The sequence below is a fragment of the Schistocerca cancellata genome, chromosome 2 (assembly GCF_023864275.1).
Source record: "Schistocerca cancellata isolate TAMUIC-IGC-003103 chromosome 2, iqSchCanc2.1, whole genome shotgun sequence".
Lineage (NCBI taxonomy): Eukaryota > Metazoa > Arthropoda > Insecta > Orthoptera > Acrididae > Schistocerca > Schistocerca cancellata.
Genome location: NC_064627.1, coordinates 444,451,311 through 444,471,434, shown reverse-complemented (window position 1 = coordinate 444,471,434; position 20,124 = coordinate 444,451,311).

The following is a 20,124-nucleotide window of genomic DNA, read 5'->3' as shown; positions in this document are numbered from 1 at the left end:
GTCAGCCATTTCGTGAGAGGTAAGGAAACGAAGCAAGATTTCGGTTACCTCCCTTTGATAGTTGTATTAGATAATGGGCACAATCTCGAATTTAAACTATGATTGGTAAATAAACCGTCCGTTTTCGTTTTAAATACCTTCCCAGTAGTTGTCTTAGGTCGCTCAGAGTCCACAGAGTACAAAAATCAGAATATTGGTGTGGTTTGAATCTATTACTTCCAGCGACTAACACGTTAACTCTCACACCTTTTGGAGTGTATAGACGAGCATTTTTTCAGTGTTTGTGGTTGTTTAAAGATGAAATATCTTCAGAAGCTGCGAAAGAAGAGGCTAATTTCTTTTTTATAGGCCTTTCATTCAATAATGCAGCTATGTTGCTTTGCTGCAACTGTTCTATTTCGTTCTCTCAGAATTATTCAGCAACTGCTGTGTCTATGCGGAAAATATAAAATTTTGCTCATTTAGACTTTCTTTTTCCTTTCTGGAGTCAGTAACTCTAGTAGTTCTTTTCCTCGTTGATGGACCGACTGCTGACATTGTATTAAAGGCTGGTACATGCGATGTGCATCCTTTGCCCTCACGCGAAATTAACACTTTGAGTGAGTTCCTGCTCTATGTAATGACTGCATGAACACTAGATCCTGGTACATACTATTTCTGGCGGCAGAAGATATTGCGGTTTTCCACTTGTTCACTAAAATGTCGCCATACTATTACTACGTTGATGAAGGTCTTTTGAGGTTTTAAATCTTTAGTACGGTTGCGTGAGAAAATCGGAATTTGATATTAATTCGCAAGTAGCGAACTCATTATAGCTGCTGGAAAAATCGCGGTTTCTTAATTAACGGCATATCCTGGAATGTTCCGACTGTCAAGAAGCTGTAGCATTTACAAAACAGGAAAAAAGCACTAAGTATACAGCAAGATCTGAAAGGTTTAGAAGTTGACGACACGAAAAAAAAACGGGCAGTTGTTAATGGATCAAACAAAATATATTCAAACAAGTAAAAAAAACATTATGAAATACAACACACACTGACGAGCCAGAATATTGTGACCACTGCCCAACGAGGGATTGACTGGTGCCTGGAGGCGTTTAGGGAAACAGAAGTCTAAGCGGCGCAGAGACGAATGAGGAATTATTGTAGCGACGGTTCAAACCTTTGACCAAGGGCAGACAGTTACGGCTCGGTGTCTAGTTACGAGCACCTCGTAGGTGAAGTTCGTTGGCTGTTCTCGTGCAGCAGGTGACAAAGTGTTCGATGTCCACGCCTCATCACAGAACGTAGAGCTCGGAGACTTGGCAGCAGTATGAAGGGGGGCGATACGTGGCACATCTGATGGCAGAGGTTACTGCTAGGCTAGAACGAATGTTTCGTAGCACATCGCTGAGCGCAATTGTTGAACAAGGGGCACTGCAGTAGATGACGCAAATGTCTTCTCATGTTGACCCAACGATGTCATCAGTTAATACTATAGTGGGCACTGGAACATCTAGATGCATCATAAATCAATGGAAACGTTTTGCCTGGTAGGCTGAATAGCGTTTCTTGTTACCGCATGCAGGAACTGCATGACTTGAGCGAACGCATTTGATGCCACGTATCACGGGAACCCTACCAATGACACTCGAATCCATTCCACGCACAATCACTTCCATATTGCCTTCCAGTGGTGAACAGACGCGCTATTAAGCAAGTGGTCATAATGTTTCAGCTCGTCAATGTAATTACACGAAATATTTAAAATTAAGCTTAGGTAACTAAATAACTTTTTACACATGCCGTAGAAAGGACACACAAGAAAAGAAACGAATGATAATGAGGAATTGAGAGGGACGCTTCACAGACTAGGAATTAAATGAAAAGAAAGAAGGACGATTTGGAACTGAATTACAAAGAACTGCCCACAGAAAGTTAAGCTGTTTATGCCTCGAATGAGTTGTAGAAGTTTGTACAGATAGGAAAGAATTGTACAAGATGTAGTTTGTGAGTGTTAGCATGACTGTTTGGAGTACTGAACCTCAGTGCTTATGTTGTGTTTCAGAATCTTTGTATCAAATGTATAAGAATGATAGATAACGTCATGGGAAACGACTTTTGTTAGAGGCAAAATGCTCGCTGACTCATCCTGGAAACGTTAGGCGTCTTTGTGATTGGTAATGCCCCTGAGAGGCGGCAGGGCTTAGGCACTCTGCGGTGTTCGTATGAAATGTGTGTTGCCTATAATCCAGTCATCTGTTGTACGTGAAAGGGACTACGCCGAGGTTCTAAAGTATCTCTCTCAGTCTACAGACTCTCATTCTTAAGGTTTTCCTATTGAAAATCATGCTATCAGTTTACTGGGGTAGGCAGTATGCAGATGTAGCACACCTGGTTAGTAGACCCCGGTAGTCCGGCGAAATCTTGTCGTCCCAGGACCAGGGGATTCAATAAAACGACACTAGCTTCAGCAATCATTTTATATCTGACAAAAAGTATCCACCTTGATGTGATATCACCCCTACACGTTTGTTGCAAAGACTTTGAAATGGCCTCTGTGAGCGCTCTCTATTGCACTGGATACTTTACTCACCCCTTCCTCCCGTAATTAGCCTTCTCATTCGCCACCAGGCCCCAGCGTTAGTGACATTATTCAGTTGAAGATCGCAGGAGACTATAACGTAAGATTTTGGGTTATGTGTCAGATGTCTGCACCACTTATTTAATTCTAGTATGAACGCTGAGTAAATCGAGTAATCTTTACCTTGTTGCACTAGAACTGCTTTATAAACAGCCGATAGGGACGTTACTGGACACGGAGCAGGAGCTCGGAATTAGGGTAAGGAAAGGGAAGGGAAGGAAACCGACCGCTTGATTCTCAAACGAACCACTTTGCGTTTTGTATTAAACGATTTTAGGGAAGCCATTGAACACACAAATCCTGATGGCCGGGCGTAGATTTGAACAGCCATCGCCCCGAATGTGCGTTCCGTGCCTCTCCACCACGGCATCTTGCTCAGTGACCATCTAATGGACGTGAAGAGAGGTGGCGCCATGGTTACAACTCCGGACTTGCATTCCGGAATTGTAGCGTCGAATTCACATTTGGATATCCTGGCTAAAAATTTTCCGTAGTGTCCTCTTATCACTTCAGAAGAATACCGGTACTGTTCTTTAAACAAGCGAGGGTCGAACTCCTTCGCCATTCCAATCTAATTCCAAGTAGTGCTCCGTCGGGAAGAATTTCGACAACGACACACCTTTAAACACTAACCGTTCTTTCTCACTTCACTTCACGGTGAAGACCGCTTTAGTCCCTTTTGTGGCACAGATGGTATGATTTCACTCTTAACGATCGCGTGTCCCGGTTGTGAGCTCTGGGAGTTTTTCTCCGAGCGGCACGTACCGTATGTGCCGGGCTGTGCGGAAGCGGGTCGGCAGCGCTGGCTTTGTACAGCCGCGGGCCACTTAGCAGCGCGCCGTGACGCCGCGTCCGCTTCTTGCGGCTTAACCCACTTCACTGAAAGCGACACCGACTTGTCGCCGCTTTGTTTACGGTCGGTAACGAGTTGTCATCCCTCCGCCACCGGTAGTCTTTCACACAGGACTCGACCGGTAGAGTATTGGAAAAAACGAGAGGAAAAGGTTACAATGTAACGTCGCGTCAAAATCGAGGTCACTAGAGATGGAGACATAGCGCTATCGGAGGAAGAGATTTGTCTGGAATGATGTAAAGAAAATGCTGAATGATAGGTGATTTAAAGCCACTCCTCCAACATACGATTTCAGGGTCTTAGCCGTTACACTGTCTGAAACAACCTGGCAAATTAAAAATTGTATCGGGCTGGGGTCGGTTATGGAACCTGGCCCTCGAACTGAAGTTGTGAGCACAAGTAGTGAGATAAAACTTACAGCAGAGATCGCGATTGGTACAGATCCAGGTCGAAACCCTGTCTGACACCTAATTTTAATCTGCCACGAAATTTCAACTGCGCCCACACCGCTGCAGTGTGAAAGAGTCATTCATTACACCGCCTCTCTCACTATTATATTGGCCCTATGGCTTTCGCCGTTGAACAATGTGATCCAAGTACAACTCTGCAGAAAATTCGAACAAGGTAGCACCGACCCGGAAGCTCCTGAATAATGCATGACAGTCCACTTAGTACCATTTTACAGACCCAGATCTTTGGCGGTTAACGGGCATCTTAGCTGGCGCAAACTCTAAACACCTGTACCGTGAGTAATCACTCTAGTAATGGAGGATACCTACCAATCTGGCTACGCCTTCTAAGACCAGCAACAGCGAAAGTGGGATTATTACCAATAATATTGGCACAAGTGCCAATAATGTTCAGTGTATGTTACGCCAGTGGACCCTCCGTAAGCGCCCTTCGCCAAATTTGCAGCTTCGACGCCCTTGTCCATCACTGCCACAGCTCATATCTACGCTGATGTCTGTGTTAGCACGTCGAGCTACGATCGCCAAAACCAATCTTTAATAAGCGATACTGTAATGTAACAAATAAAATTTTCATTAATCTCCATATTTCACTCGTAAAGTCTGACTGGCTGAGCAGTTTACAATCCGTGTCTAGACTCAGAAACATGTTGACGGCTGTATAAAGTAAAAGCAATCAATAGTACTACATACCACAGGACACTTCACTTCACCGATTATGATGAAATATACCGGCGGTTAATAATAGTCGTAGAACAATGACTACTCCCATACTGAAGTCTCTGTTGAGGTATTAGGAGATCTGATGTCTTTGCAGAAAATTCGTGTAATCGGCAAGGTGATTGGCGAAAATCTACGTCTTAGGTTTTATTTTTCTAAGTTGGTTTGTTTTTATGCAGCATCATTGTTTTACCTTCTCTTTAATTTTCATTGTTGCTGTTAGGTTAAATGTTTCAATTTCCTTTATTTACATATTGGTATCAGCTGTGAAACATATTTTAATTCCAATTACATCTTCAGTTTAACAATTTAATATTAAAATTGCTAAATGCACCATTTATACCAATAAGTAGTTGGTGAAGTATCGGAAGGAAAATAAATAAAAAAGTAGACGCAATATGACGAATTTATATATCAGAGAGTGATAAATGCCACAAACCGAACACATCTGTCACTGAAGAAGGCAGTTTCTCTCCTGGTGTATGTTCGTACACAGTGTGATAACTGCAATTATTTTGTTGTTCTCGAAGCATTTAACTAAAATAGGACGTATGTTAGATATAGATCCGACTTTTATTCTAAAATAAGCTTGTTATACAAGATTTTAACAGAAGAGTCTATCGACGTGCTTCTCAAAGTCAGCAAGAACGTACCAGACCTAAATAGCAAGTTAAGGCGTTGACGTAGACACGCGGCTGCACATCTTCTCACAACCACTGTGGGCTTATATTTCGGAGGGTGTTTTGCACTGAATGATTAGATCAAACTACAGGATAACCCGATTTCTCTGTACTGCGGTAGCTAACCAAGTAATCAGAGAATCTCGAAACCCCTGAGAAATTACTGGTCACGCAGCAGTAACATCTGAGGGAAATAATACTCTGAGCTCGGATAAAATAATTTTCGGAGAAGACAGACACGACCCAAAAACCTGACATACTTATTACATTCATCTCGTTGCCGGCAAAAAGCGGCATAAAGAGAGAGCAATTAGGATGTCTGAGGTTGGTAATAGGTGTTGTCACAATATGAAACGCCGAGCGGTCTTGGGCGCTGCAGTCATGGACTGTGCGGCTGGTCTCGGCGGAGGTTCGAATCCTCCCTCGGGCATGGGTGTGTGTGTGTGTGTGTGTGTGTGTGTGTGTGTGTGTGTGTGTGTGTGTGTGTGTGTGTGTGTGTTTTTCCTTAGGATATTTTAGGTTAAGTAGTGTGTAAGTTCAGGGACTGATGACCTTAGCAGTTAAGTCCCATAAGATTTCACACACACACACAATATGAAACACTATCACTTAGAATATACTGATACTGTAATCAGTGCTGCACAACCATGGCATGCTTTTGATTACAGGCCACCTCATGAACTTCTTATGGATAATTAATCGACTATGAAATATTATGGTGCAGGCTATTAACAAAATGCTGCACCTATCAACTGGATGTTTCGTCGATGATTCTAGTGAAGCATGTTTCATTGACAAAAGGAAGTAGAGGAACAGATCATCATCGAGTCGTGTAGCTAAGAGGTCGGGTACTGATAGAAATAATGATTTCTCCAAACTGCAACAAGCGAATGTAGCGGCTCCATAGAAAGGTGATGGTCGCTCCTTTACGACCGACCCTCTCCATCGGAGCTGGTGTCCAGTCTCCGTCGACGTCGACAGCCTACCAAACTTCAGCATTACTTCTCTCATCTACCTATTAAAAAACCGTAGCTAGAGGTAACCAAGTAGAGTCAGAGTTCCTATATTTTAATGCTACATCGGAGTATGCTAACGAATGTGTATTCATTTGGCGGAGGAGGTTATTTGCATTGTGAATCTTATCAGATGACAGGTCAGCCATGAGTAATTACTTTTCGATCAAAAGTGAAATACATTCAGGTCTTCAAATAATGGGGAGAATAATGACAGCTTCCTCTTAATACCAAGCGTTGTAAAGTCAAAAATGGCTCTAAGCACTATGGGACTTAACATCTGAGGTCATCAGTCCCCTACACCTAACTGACCTAAGGACATCACACACATCTATGCCGGAGGCAGGATTCGAATCTACGACCCTAGCAACCGCGTGTATCCGGACTGAAGTGCCTAGAACCACTCGACCACAGCGGCCGGCCGTTGTAAAGTCACCGAAGTTGAAGGAAAAATAGAAAAGTTTGAGTTCAATTTTCCGTCGACGATGAGATCGTAATAGACGTGGCGCAAGTTCCGATTCACAAGAATGGGAGAAGAAATCGACCCAACCAACAGCATTCCGTCGTATTTCGTGTGAAGTGATTTAGCAATCGACCACATAAAGCTAACTGAAGGTCAGACAGAGGTGATAGACTGACATCCATTGGAAGAATCCACAAGAAATGTGGTCCATGCGGAAAGGAGATAGCTTATAAAATCCAACGAAATCTGAATATTGCTCATCAGTTTAGGATGTATACCAGATAGAACTGATAGAGGAAGATCCAAACAAGAGCAGCGTGTTTCGTTTACAGGATCACTTAGTCGGCGTGGAAGTGTCAAGGAGATCAAAAGTGAAATACATTCAGGACTTGGCACTACAAGGGAGGCGTTGTGCATCACGGTGTGCTTTACTGTTGGAGTTCCATGAGCATACGTTCCTAGAAGATGTAGAATGCTAATAAAATTTATTATTTAAAAGGCTTTAAAGTTTTCACATTAAAATTCGGAAGCGTTAATTTTCAGCACGGCCTCGTTCATAATTGCAATTTATGAAACGTACTAGTGATGTAAGCTTTCCATTCACAGTTTATGTGACAGAGCTGGAATCTGGTCACGCAATTCAAGAATCTGGGAGTAAATGTGGCAGGGAGGATTATTCGAGCTGTTGTTTGTATGGGGAAACTATGGATTTCAAAACAATTGTACGGCCCATATTGGAAGCTGCACAAGCGTACGCGAACCGTATCAGGCTGGATTAAAGAAGGACAAAGGAATGATGAGCAAGTAGTCACAGTTCTTGCGGAACAGTGTAGAGGAATTGTTCATAAATCTGGCTGACTTTTGAAGGTAAGTTACTGAAAGAAGAAACAAACGTGCAGTATCTAGTAATAGCCATCAATAATCTGCAGCGGAATGATCACAAAAGAACTAGCTCTATGAAAAGCAGATGCCCAGGTTGAATCCACTGGAAGAGTGTAGCTCATACACGAAACAAATGCTTTACGAAAGACTCATTCGAGAAATTTTTGAATATTTTTCCTCAGCCTGAAACATACTAGGGGTACGTTTCGCGAGGGATTCATTCAATGTACGCGAGAGCGCCACAGAGATGCTCGTCTAACTACAGTGATAGACGTTTCAAGAAAGGTGGTGTCCATCACCGACAGGCTTACTATTATAAATTTCGAGAGTATACGTTGCAAGGAGAGTCGAGCAACATATTACGTCCTTACACATACGCCTCGAGATTTTAACACGACAAGAAAATCAGAGAAACAAGACCTTATACATTGGCCTATTGACAGTCGTCCTTCAGACGTACGTTAGCGAACGGAGAGGAAAGTAAAGAAATGGTGGTGATACCAATACTGGTTCCTGCCACACTCCGTAAGGTAGCTTGCAGAGCACTGGTCTAGACAGGCTTTTGACATATTTCAGGAACTAGGTTCGAGTGTTATACGACCAGTACTGATCTTAATCTATATAGACGATTTAGGAGACAATGTCTAGACTGTTTGCAGATGTTGACGTCGTTTGCCTTCTAGTAAGGTCGTCAGAAGATCAAAGCGAATTACGAAATGATTTACACAAGCTATATGCATGTGGGCGAAAAGTGGAGACTGACTCTGAACAATAACATTATGTGAGGTCCTTCAGGTGGGTACTCTAGACATTCCGTTAAATTTCCCTTACACGATAAAACACACAAATTAAAAGGGTTTCGGTTACACAGAAAGTCTTGCGGAGAAGACGAACAAAAGATGACTTTTGTTGCTTGGCAGACCACATTAACCGAGTTAACTTGGGAATCATCAAAACAAAGGCCTTTTCCGTTGCAGCGAGATCTTATCACGAAATTACTATCACCAACTATCTGCTCGAGATATAAAATATTTTCAGAATGAAATTTTCACTCTGCAGCGGAGTGTGCGCTTGATATGAAACTTCCTGGCAGGTTTAAACTGTGTGCCGGACTGAGACTCGAACTCGGGAAGGCAAAGGTCCCGCGTTCGAGTCTCGGCCCGGTACACAGTTTCAATCTGCCAGGAAGGTCCATATAATACTTTGTTGAGGGATACTTGACCACGTAAAAAAATATGAGAAATCAGAGTTCTCCCGGAAAGTTTTATGTGTTAATTTTTCATATCACACATAAAAAACGGTGCAAATGTGTATAAGCAGTAACTGTTCCCACGGTCTATCGTGTGATGGTACAGAAGGTAACTTTAAAATGTGAGACAATATAAAATATCGTGTGCACTGTACAGTAATTAAGGTCTAGATGTAGTGGCAGAGGTGTGCTAGTTTTCTGGGAACCCGGTAGGAGCGCCAAGGCGTACCCGCGGACCCTGGAGCCCGCGTTAACGATGTCGGAGGCGGACGGCAGGCGGTAAGCAGCGCCCGCGGCGTGCGATCGCGATTTGCATGCGTCATTGCCGCGGCGCGGCGCTGCACATCCCGGCGGCCGTTGGCAGGCCTGCCCCAGTGAGAAGGCGGAATGTGGGACGCCCCACTTGGGGCCGGATCAACCGGGCGAGCAGCCCGCCATAACCGGGTTTTCTCCGGCGAGCATCCGCGTGCGGGCGCTGCCTGCCGCCATCCGGCTCACCGCCGCGCCGCCAGCGGCCGCTTACCACCTGGCCGGCCCTAAACTGCTCCGTCCGTGTCCTCCTTCCTCCCCATCCCCAGTAACTCCTGCTTGTGCTCAACCAAACAACAATAGCAGAGGGCGGAATTGGCCGCGTCGCAGATTTCGGTACGACTGGCCAGTATTTCTGGCTGCAAGTCACCTAAGTATCCAGATTACAATCCCGAAGCGAGCGATGTAATTTACTTAAAATAATGTTTCGTCTTGAGCGCTCTTTTTCTAAATTTTATAAACTATACACCTTAACGGGCCTCAGCTTAAGCCATCACGCATCATCAGATTCTGACGATGGCTAACGACTTAAAGTTTTTATATTTATATATGGGGATTAATTATCCGACGACGACGAGATCAATAAGGATAGAGCACGCACTGGCGTTTCGAAGAGCGATTTATGGAATTCATGGAAAACCCAAATCGGACGAAGATTTGAACATCCCTCCTCCCTAATAAGAGTGCAGTGACTTAAATAAGGGCCGGCCGCGGTGGTCTAGCGGTTCTGGCGCTGCAGTCCGGAACCGCGGGACTGCTACGGTCGCAGGTTCGAATCCTGCCTCGGGCATGGGTGTGTGTGATGTCCTTAGGTTAGTTAGGTTTAAGTAGTTCTAAGTTCTAGGGGACTTATGACCTAAGATGTTGAGTCCCATAGTGCTCAGAGCCATTTGAACCATTTTGAACTTAAATAAGGCGCTACACAACACGGGCACAGTTACTGCTTAGGCTGAATGACTATTCGGCTTCTAATACCTACGTGATAACCGTGATTTAGATTTCATTCCGTGTGATTTAGGATACGCGACAGTTTATAAATTTTTTCATGCGAATTATGGGATGGTTCCTTCCACAGTTCACGGTTGCTTACATTATCCTTCCTGTCCATCTTAACTAGTATCCTATCACTAATAAACCCGTTTTGCATGGGAATAAAGTCTTCCGTCCCTGGCGCTCATTATGGCTTTCAGGTGTGGTGACTCACGGAATCCATGTGACAACTAAATCGCGATGAAAGAATGGATGTCCAGTGGCATAAGCATTGTGCTACATGGTTTGGGAGCAATCACATCCGCCCCCGACATTAGTCACAAAAACACTAGGGAATATGTTGAAATTACATGTAAAAGAGCAACTATGACCGCTTCAGTAGCCGTGTTTAGCGTACCCACCTTCGGCGCGGGAGGAGTTGGGTTCGATTCCTGGTATCACCCCAGGTAGCGACGTCTGGTACGAGGTACACTCAGCCCTTGTGAGGCCAAATGGGGATCTGCTTGAGTAAATAAGCACAGGTCTCATCAGTATTCATCTCCTGGCACTAATGGCTGGAGGGATTGCCGGCGTGCTCATCACATGTCCCACGATGATAGATCACTCCTCGTACTGCTTTACATGCCGCAGAGGGCTAGTCAGAACAGGTCTAAAGCCTGTTCAGTGTGTGGTGTTCAAGTTTTTAGGGCAACATTAACGCAGCTGCAGATTACAGAACCTCTGGGGTTTGTAACTCAATGTCTGTCCTCTCTGGAAAGCTGATAATTTTAGTTTTAACATTCTGTTCAAAATGGTTCAAATGGCTCTGAGCACTATGCGACTTAACTTCTGAGGTCATCAGTCGCCTAGAACTTAGAACTAATTAAACCTAACCAACCTAAGGACATCACACACATCCATGCTCGAGGCAGGATTCGAGCCTGCGACCGTAGCGGTCGCTCGGTTCCAGACTGTAGGGCCTAGAAGCGCACGGCCACTCCGGCCGGCAATATTCTGTCGTCGTGGACTCCGTTAACAAATAGGAAAACAGAAGAACGTGCTAAGAAAACTAGACATTCTCAAAAAGTTACTACCTTGCGGTGCAGAACGTATGAAATCGAACTGACATGTCACTCTGGGCGAATGTGTTTTCAAAAACTGATTCACTCTCGAAACTGTCACTAGGACTAGATGTCATTCAACGTAAGAATTACTCAAAACCGTTCGCTAAAGACAGCACTGGGACATTTCATTGGTACATAACAAAAGAAAACAATTGTTTGAAAAATATTTTCGGAGTGCGTTGTGAATTAGTAGTCTTCTAACTTGTTCCATGCGGCACCTCACGACTTCCTCCCCCGTACCAGTCTCTTCATCTTAAAGAAGTATTTTCATCCAAAATTCTGAATTATTTGTTGGATATATTCCAATCTCTTTCTTCCCCTACAGTTTTTACCCTCTACTCCTCTCTCTAATACCACGTAAGTTATTCCCTGATGTCTTAATACAATTCTGTCATCGTGTACTCTCTTCTTGTTAGTGTTTTCCACAGATTAATTGCCTCACCGATTCTGTGGACAACCTCCTGGTCTCTTACAAGTCCATGTAATTTTGAACGTCTTTAAGCGTCTCAAACGCTCGAGGATATACGAACGTGGATTGGCTGGAGACGTGACCTGATCGGCGGGGCGGCCGTCCCACGGGTCTGGTACCGGTGCCGGTGCCGGCAGGAGTTGCGGGTCAGGGGTCCACGCTCCCCAATTAACACACTCCACTTCCCGCTGTTCCGGCACGCAGCGGCGAATTTTCAGAGCGTTCAGCGTCGCCGGCCAGCCAGCGGAAACGCCTGCGCGAGCGCAGAGGCCGGCCGCACCGCAGCTTCTGCCCGTGCTACGGGTAGCCGCTCGCAGGCGCTACCTGCTGCGGCCCGGCAGTCTGTAGTATCGAGTGCTGCGAGTGGCGATACAGTGCTAATGAAGCTCATTCCTGCACCGCTTCCGATTACTGTCCTTCACCTCAGTTTTGTCTACTACGACGCACGTGGAAAGCGTCTCATGCTCTCAAATTATTCATTCTCTCCTTGGTGCTACATTTTTTCCTTTGTCTTGGGAACTGCTTGAAACACACATAACTCGTATATAAGGCATTTCTAACGTGTAGTTTCTTACAGATCCATTGTGACGTCATAAATATTTTCCTTCAAGTTTCCTTTTCTGATGTCCTTGTTGAGGATGGTTACAAAGGTGGTATTTATTAGTCTGTTGTCTTCCGATCCCAAAATGTACCCGAAAAATTTAACCAATTGCCTTCATATACCGCCAGACATTGTCGGATGTCTTGTATTGGTCCTGGTTATCAGTAAGTATAGCCACTTTTTCTTAACCCAAGAATTTTTCTTAGTACCTCTCGATGTTTCTTGTCTTTCTCTTCAGAGCCTTTTCCTCTTGCTAGTGCTAGGCATTCTGAATCTTCTCTTCTACACTTAGTTTAGATGACCTTAGGACGACCTTATCTGATATCACTTTTCTTTAATGGTAAGCGCTGGTAACTAGGTGGTACGACAGATCCATTTTGTTGACTCCTTCATGACTTTCAGTTTTGCCTGGCCCCTTGGGTGTTACGATTGAACTGAGATTAAATACCAGTGTTAACTACTTGACTATTAAAACTGTGTGCCGGACCGAGACTCGAACTTGGGACCTTCGCCTTTCGTGGGCAAGTGCTGTACCAAGCACGACTCACGCCTCGTCCTCACAGCTTTACTTCCGCCAATATCTCGTCTCCTACCAAGCCCGCAAAAGGAAAAGGTCCCGAATTCGAGTCTCGGTCCGCCACACAGTTTTAATCTGCCAGGAAGTTTCATATAAGCGCACACTCCGCTGCAGAGTGACAATCTCATTCTACTTGACAATTGTTTGTAGAGAAGTATCTCTGGCTTTGCTTGATTTTAGTCATTTACTTAGTCATACAAACACAGATTTACTTAATTTTGATTCCTTTCGCTGTATCAGTAGCAGCAATTGCGGCATCCCAGCAAAGTATGTAGAAGGTAAATATCAGTTTTACATTATCAAGAGATTTCCTTACGTTTGCAGTTGGGAGTGAGAGACGTTTCGTATATTGGTTAAACGAACGAGACAGACGGTAAGTAGTAAAGTGCCACATATAGTCGGCAGCAACATGTTTGCAGATGCGTAAGTCAAATTCTGTGGTATTGAAGTGTACAAAAATATCTGAAGCCGAATCCCTGAGGATCAGTATTGCATATGCCCTATTTATTATGTGGCAATGTTTCACACATCGAAATCCTCAGCAACGTCTTAACCAAGTGAATGCAAAACAGTAAAGCAGCTAGATGTTGACGATACCTACAACACTCCAAAAGTAAGACTAATTATATGTCCTTAATATAACATCCCATTTTCTCAGTTTTCAGCGTCGGTCAACAAAGGCGCTTAAGGAAAAAGTAGAATCACTTTGGCGTTCCGTGCTAAGATTGGTTACGCTTGTCTGTTCAGACTTACAGCAGGATGGCGCAATCGTGAAACGTGCGACACGTCCTCAGCAGTCCATTGTGAGGTAGAACGCCCCATGTTTTGTCCAGGAGGAATATAGACAACTCTGCTTGGAATAAAAACAAAGGCTGAGCAGTTTCCCCATATCGAATACGTACAAACTTTCCGCGACTCTTTGCGTTCCGCAGGTTACAACATTGTAATTCACTGAGAATAACTGCAGAAAAAAACTGTTACCTAATTTTGAAAACTTCACAAAAAAGAGAGGAAATGGAAAACTTTCTCTAAATTGCAGCTTGATAATCGCAAAATTAGAGAAACTAACAGTTGACACCGTAGCTACCATTCGATAAAAACTTCTCTTACAAAAATTAAGTTATATTTTATTTCTTCTTTTTACTGTAGAATAGTTCGAGCTCGAGCTTTACTAGGTACGTTATCGAATTTATGGAACTGCACAATAATAATATTAATATGATAAATAAAAAAATCTGCAAAGGACGTAGTATGATGGTACAATAATTGCCTACGGCTTCTTAAGTTATTGTCACCGTTTACAGGCCTAGTTGTTCTTACGTCAAGATCATACTTAAAGTCAAGTAACTGAAACGGTTCGTTAACTGCACAGGAAAATAACTGAATTGAACGATACAAAAATGAATATGATCTAAGTACAAATACGGCCCAGCAAAAACGAACCGCATAGCTTGAAAAACGTGAACGTGCTGTACTACAATGAGAATAATATGGACCTCAAATAACACTAAAGTGTTAAAAATCGCAACATGTCACCCGAAACTCAAAAACATATGTTTTAATGGTTCAACGTTTATTTGGCGTTAGCGTAAAACTTGACGAGAAACGGCGCCAGTTGTGGCGCTGCCTATCTGTCGGTTACCGCAGTGCGGTGAACGCACAGCCCGGGTCGAGATCCAGTGTCAGGGATATTTCGAAAGTGCAGGGCCGAGGCCGAATTTCGAGGGCAGCGCCGTCGCTGACGAAACCAGCGAAGGCCGTCCAGGGGCGACGTTACCGCACCGCGGTCTGGCTGCACGCCGCACCACACGACTCCCTGTGCTGTGGCAGGTTGCTGCCCGCGAGGTTAATCACAGGTAAGTAACACAACACAGCACTTGTGCGTCAACACAGGTTCGCTCGTTACTTTCAGGGCAGAAACTGCTGTTATTCAGCGGTATTACATAGTCAATTTTAGAAGGGCACAATTATATGAGGACTTAGAAATGATAAAAAAAGACAAAATTTCACATTAAACCACTTAATTATGTACCCATTTTCATATGCGGAAAATTGGTTGTAGTGTTTGAAAGGCAGTGCTTATATTGATTTAAATTAACAACGAACATGAGGTGTTCCTAATTCATTTCAGCTGAAGTAATTGGAGGCGTTGTGATGTAAGAAAACAGATCTATAAGTTGTCTTTTTGTTTTTGAGACGTCGATTTCAGTCATTAAAACCGTTTGAGATACGAAATTATTTTTGCGAAGACTGTATACAGTGTGTACGGAAATTCCTCTTATAATCTTCTAGGACGTGTAGAGGGGAATGAGTACATATTATTTTGGACAGGAACCCAGTCCGGAAACGTACCGTTTCAATTTGGATCTGGTTATACCTCCTTCCACTCAAGCTCACTGGTCATGGATACCTGATCTTCCTACAAACTTATTGAGCACGTTCTCGGTAGCTGTGCTACTGAATGGTCGTCATTAAATGTGGTTTCAGCATGACTCGGAGAAAGATGGACAGGCCGAGGCGGTCCAACCATGTGGCGCCGCGATCGTCGGTTTTAACTCCTATGGAGTACTTCTTGTGGGGTCGTGTGCAAAGTTCAATTTATGAGACCCCTGTAGAGGCAGGGGAAGATCTTCCGGCACGTGTTCTGGCCACTACACTAAAAAGTGAAGAGACATCAGGTGTGGTGGAAAATTCTTCGTAGGCACAATTTGTTTTGTTTTGGAATAAAATTCAAGTGTTAATACTCTACAAAGATATGTGCTAAAGTGATAAATGAATGCTCCGCTGTGTTTCCTTTCGAATTGTTACCTAATAATGACACAGTGTTGTGCCTAAGACAGTTCCTCAAGTAGAAGAGGATGAGTTAAACATCTGAATTGAAAACGTCGTAGAACGGAAACGGTTCGTTTCCGGACGTGGGTTCCTATTCAAAATAATATGTACTCATTCCCCTCTACACGTCCTAGAACTTTGTAACGGGAATTTCCGAACACCCCGTATTTGCTTCAAATAGCATTTATTTACACCTCCATTGGACAATTTGGGCTACAGAGTCGTTTCACGTAGACTTCACTGTACAGGACCATGCTAATATGTACTGGGGTTGTTTTCGTTGTGTGGTAACGATAATTTCATTACATAATACTTACTGCGGGAAACAGCAACCAGCCACATGAATATTAAAATCGGCTTCTCAACTATCAATAAACTGCAACAAAAGCTTATTCATGCTACAAGTCCCTCCATTGTTCCTCTATAGTGAATTATACGTGAATAAGCTCAAATGTGATTCGTTTCCAAAATTCTTCATTGCTCAAGAAAGATGCAAAGAACAGCTTGATGCTTTAAAGTGCAAATGGTGGCTGGTTGCTTCTGTACGCTATAAGCATTCTGTATTATTTAACAGCCACTGAGCTTCAATAACGATATTATTTGACAAAACAGGACTATTTCATCATTTGAAGTAAACATATTATGTGATACAACACTTGATTAAAATATGTTATTGTCACGTACAATGGCAACTATCAAGTATTTTGCAGTCATGTATCTTGTATTCTTGGTCTTATACAGACGAGTTCACTTGAAAATGGCGCTGCAGCTAAAATTGGCCACTATAGAGGTATAAATACACACAGTCCTCAGCGAACGTATAATCCAACAACTAATGGCAAATGGTAGAGATGATAAAGTAAACAGTGATTTCAGGAAACTACGACCATACTTCTCGGCCTTGCCTTATTGAACCCACTCCGTTCAATCCACATTTCCCCTTCCTTCGATTCCTGAAATAGAACTGCCTTCCTAGTGAGGAACTGAACGTACGTTAGCGTGTTATTTTGTTATTATTAACAACTTAATGTATTATTATGAGCTTCCATTCTCAGAGCTGAAAGCGTCTGTTAAGGAAACATGAATGCGAGAGGTTTACCTACAATGAATATCTGCTTATCACAAACAGTTTTGAAAACAAACAGGCTTCTCGAATCCTTATAATTAGTTACTCCAACAATAGCAGACATATGTGGCTGTTAGAAGATCGAGAGATCGCTAAAGTGATCGACTGCAATATCGACAAAAATGCTGGAGGTGACCTACACAAACAGCGCAAAGTAGTGCGGTGTGTGCAGAGGCTCTCCAACTGTATTGGAATAACACCTCAACATCGAATGAAACTGGGGGTCCTGCCTGAAACTCAGGCATGGATGATTTAATCAAATGAAACTTTACGGTTCCAGAGACATTTTCAAGTATCAAACATCACTTCTGTGTTGTTTGCAGAAGACCCTGGTTCGAATCCCAGCCTTGGTACAAATCTTCATTCGTCTCTTCAGCTGCATGTATACATCATACAATAGTTTTGGATTAGAGTAGATTTCGTACGGGAAATTCCTCACTGAAAGAAATCTACTGTCATAGAAAATTAGACGTTAAATTGATAAATATTTTTTGAGAATATATGTCTGGTGTATAGGAATAATTAATCGACTATGGGAAAACTGGGGAATAGGGGATTGAAGGGTTTGCGATGTGGTTTTATAGAAGGCTGCTGCAAATTAAGGTCATGTCTGAAAACATAACAGAGCAGCTTCCATCGTAGAATAACACTTGCACGCAACATCCTCGATTATTTAGTGGGTATATTTCAGTCTCTGTCGTCCCCTACAGTTTTTATCCTCCACAGCTCCCTCTAGTACCATGGAAATTATTCCCTGATGTCTTAAGAGATGTTCCATCATCCTGTCCGTTCTTGTTGTCACTGTTTTCAAATGTTCAAATGTGTGTGAAATCTTATGGGACTTAACTGCTAAGGTCATCAGTCCATAAGCTTACACACTACTTAACCTAAACTATCCTAAGGACAAACACACGCACCCATGCCCGAGTGAGGACTCGAACCTCCGCCGGGACCAGCCGCCACTGTTTTCCACATGTACCTTTTCTTGCCGATTCTACGGGACCTCCTCGTTCCTTACTTTATCATTCCACCTTATTTTCAACATTATTCTGTCGCACCACTTTTCAAACGCCTCCATTCTCTTCTGTTACGATTTTCCGCACAGCCCTTGATTCACTTCCATCCAGTGCCGTGCTCCAAACGTACGTTCTCAGAAACTTCTTCACCAAGTTAATGTACGACAGATACTGGCGAATGTCGCGTGTAAGTGTTGCTGTGACATGAAGAGATTGTCACAGCAGATGAAGTCGCGGCGAGCCGCAACAAACCAGTCAGAAGACTGGAACGAAAACTGTCATACTAGCGTGCCTGGCAGGGCTGATAAACAGCTGATTCTTTCCACTATATTTTGATAAAAACGTAGCAACTGTTCCGTACACAAGTACTTGTCTATGTCTATGTCTTCGATGACTGCATTAGCTAACCAGATTCGTGGCAAAATAAAAAAGTCAGCTGCGAATAGAACTCGCGCACTGTGCGCTTCGTAAAAACATAATTATGTATAGAGACAAGACATCGAATCCGGAAATCGATAATGCCGGCTATTTTTTCCTGTTATCGACATTGATACTGGCAAGACATCGGTGCCATGGATTCCAAGATTTTCGAGAATGTTTTAATTTCGATAATACAGGGTGGTCCATTGATCGTGACTGGGCCAAATATCCCACGAAATAAGCGTCAAACGAAAAAACTACAAAGAACGAAACTCGTCTAGCTTGAAGGGGGAACCAGATGGCGCTATGGTTGGCCCGCTAGATGGCGCTGCCATAGGTCAAACAAATTTTAATTCAAAAAACCTACTTGTTACCAACTGTTCGTTTAAAATTGTGAGCCATGTGTTTGTGACTATTACAGCGCCATCTATCGCAAAGCGAAAAAAGTGGTCCAACTAAAACATTCATATTTCTTTACGTAGTACACGAATATCTAATAAAAAATGGGGGTTCCTATTTTAAAAAACGGAGTTGATATCCGTTTGACCTATGGCAGCGCCATCTAGCGGGCCAACCATAGCGCCATCTGGTTTCCCCCTTCAAGCTAGACGAGTTTCGTTCTTTGTAGTTTTATCGTTTGATGCTTATTTCGTGATATATTTGGCCCGGTCACTATCAATGGACCACCCTGTATAAATGTGATAAAGTCATACAGGAGGCAGGTGGCCTTTATTATAATAATCAGAAGTTCTGCATTCAAGCTGACTAGGTCGTAATGGTAAAAGTGAATCATCAGGCAAGGAATGACTTTACTGCTCATAAGACACGTTTCGGAATTTATCCATCATCAAATTTCCGGAAGCGATTTTTACACTTAGGTACGGCGTCTCGGGTTGTACGTGAAACAAATATCGCAGACTAGTCTTAAGACCTTAGAATGTGGCGTAAATTTTAACTTGATGCGTCTAACCGTTCATGAGAAAAATGGTTTTTAACAGTAGGACAGAAAGACAGACAGACGGCAAGGAAGTGATCCTAAGGGTTCAAAAAAATGGCTCGGAGCACTATGGGACTCAACATCTTAGGTCATAAGTCCCCTAGAACTTAGAACTACTTAAACCTAACTAACCTAAGGACATCACACACACCCATGCCCGAGGCAGGATTCGAACCTACGACCGTAGCAGTCCCGCGGTTCCGGACTGCAGCGCCAGAACCGCACGGCCACCGCGGCCGGCTCCTAAGGGTTCCGCTTTACTGACTGAGGTACGGAGTCGTAAAGAAACACGTATTAGAAACATACGGGCAATAAGAACGGGCAATAATCACGATAGTATTGTTAAGACTGTTAGTATCAGTCGTCTCTATTTGCGGAACCGGATCAGGGAAGCGCCATCGTAGGGGTGGGCGGACAGTGGGTGTGGTATTTGGTTTAGTGTCGGCCACGAAAGCCCGCGGTGTCGGCCAGCTGTTGCGCTGTTTTATGAGAGGCGGTACGCCGTGGAGGGCCGCATTGGCGAACCTCCAGTGACAGCGCTCCGCGCCGGGCAGGCCTGAGTCGAGCCGACTTTCTCTGCTGCCGCTGGCGGCACAGCGCATGCGCGGGCCGCCCGACCTACTGACTGCTTCCTCAAAATATGGCCGCCAAGCCCGCCTCTGCGTCTCCGCCTCCCTCTATAGCACCACGCTTGCTACAGATCTCCCAGGCCGATAGCTGTATCGCTCGTGTGAA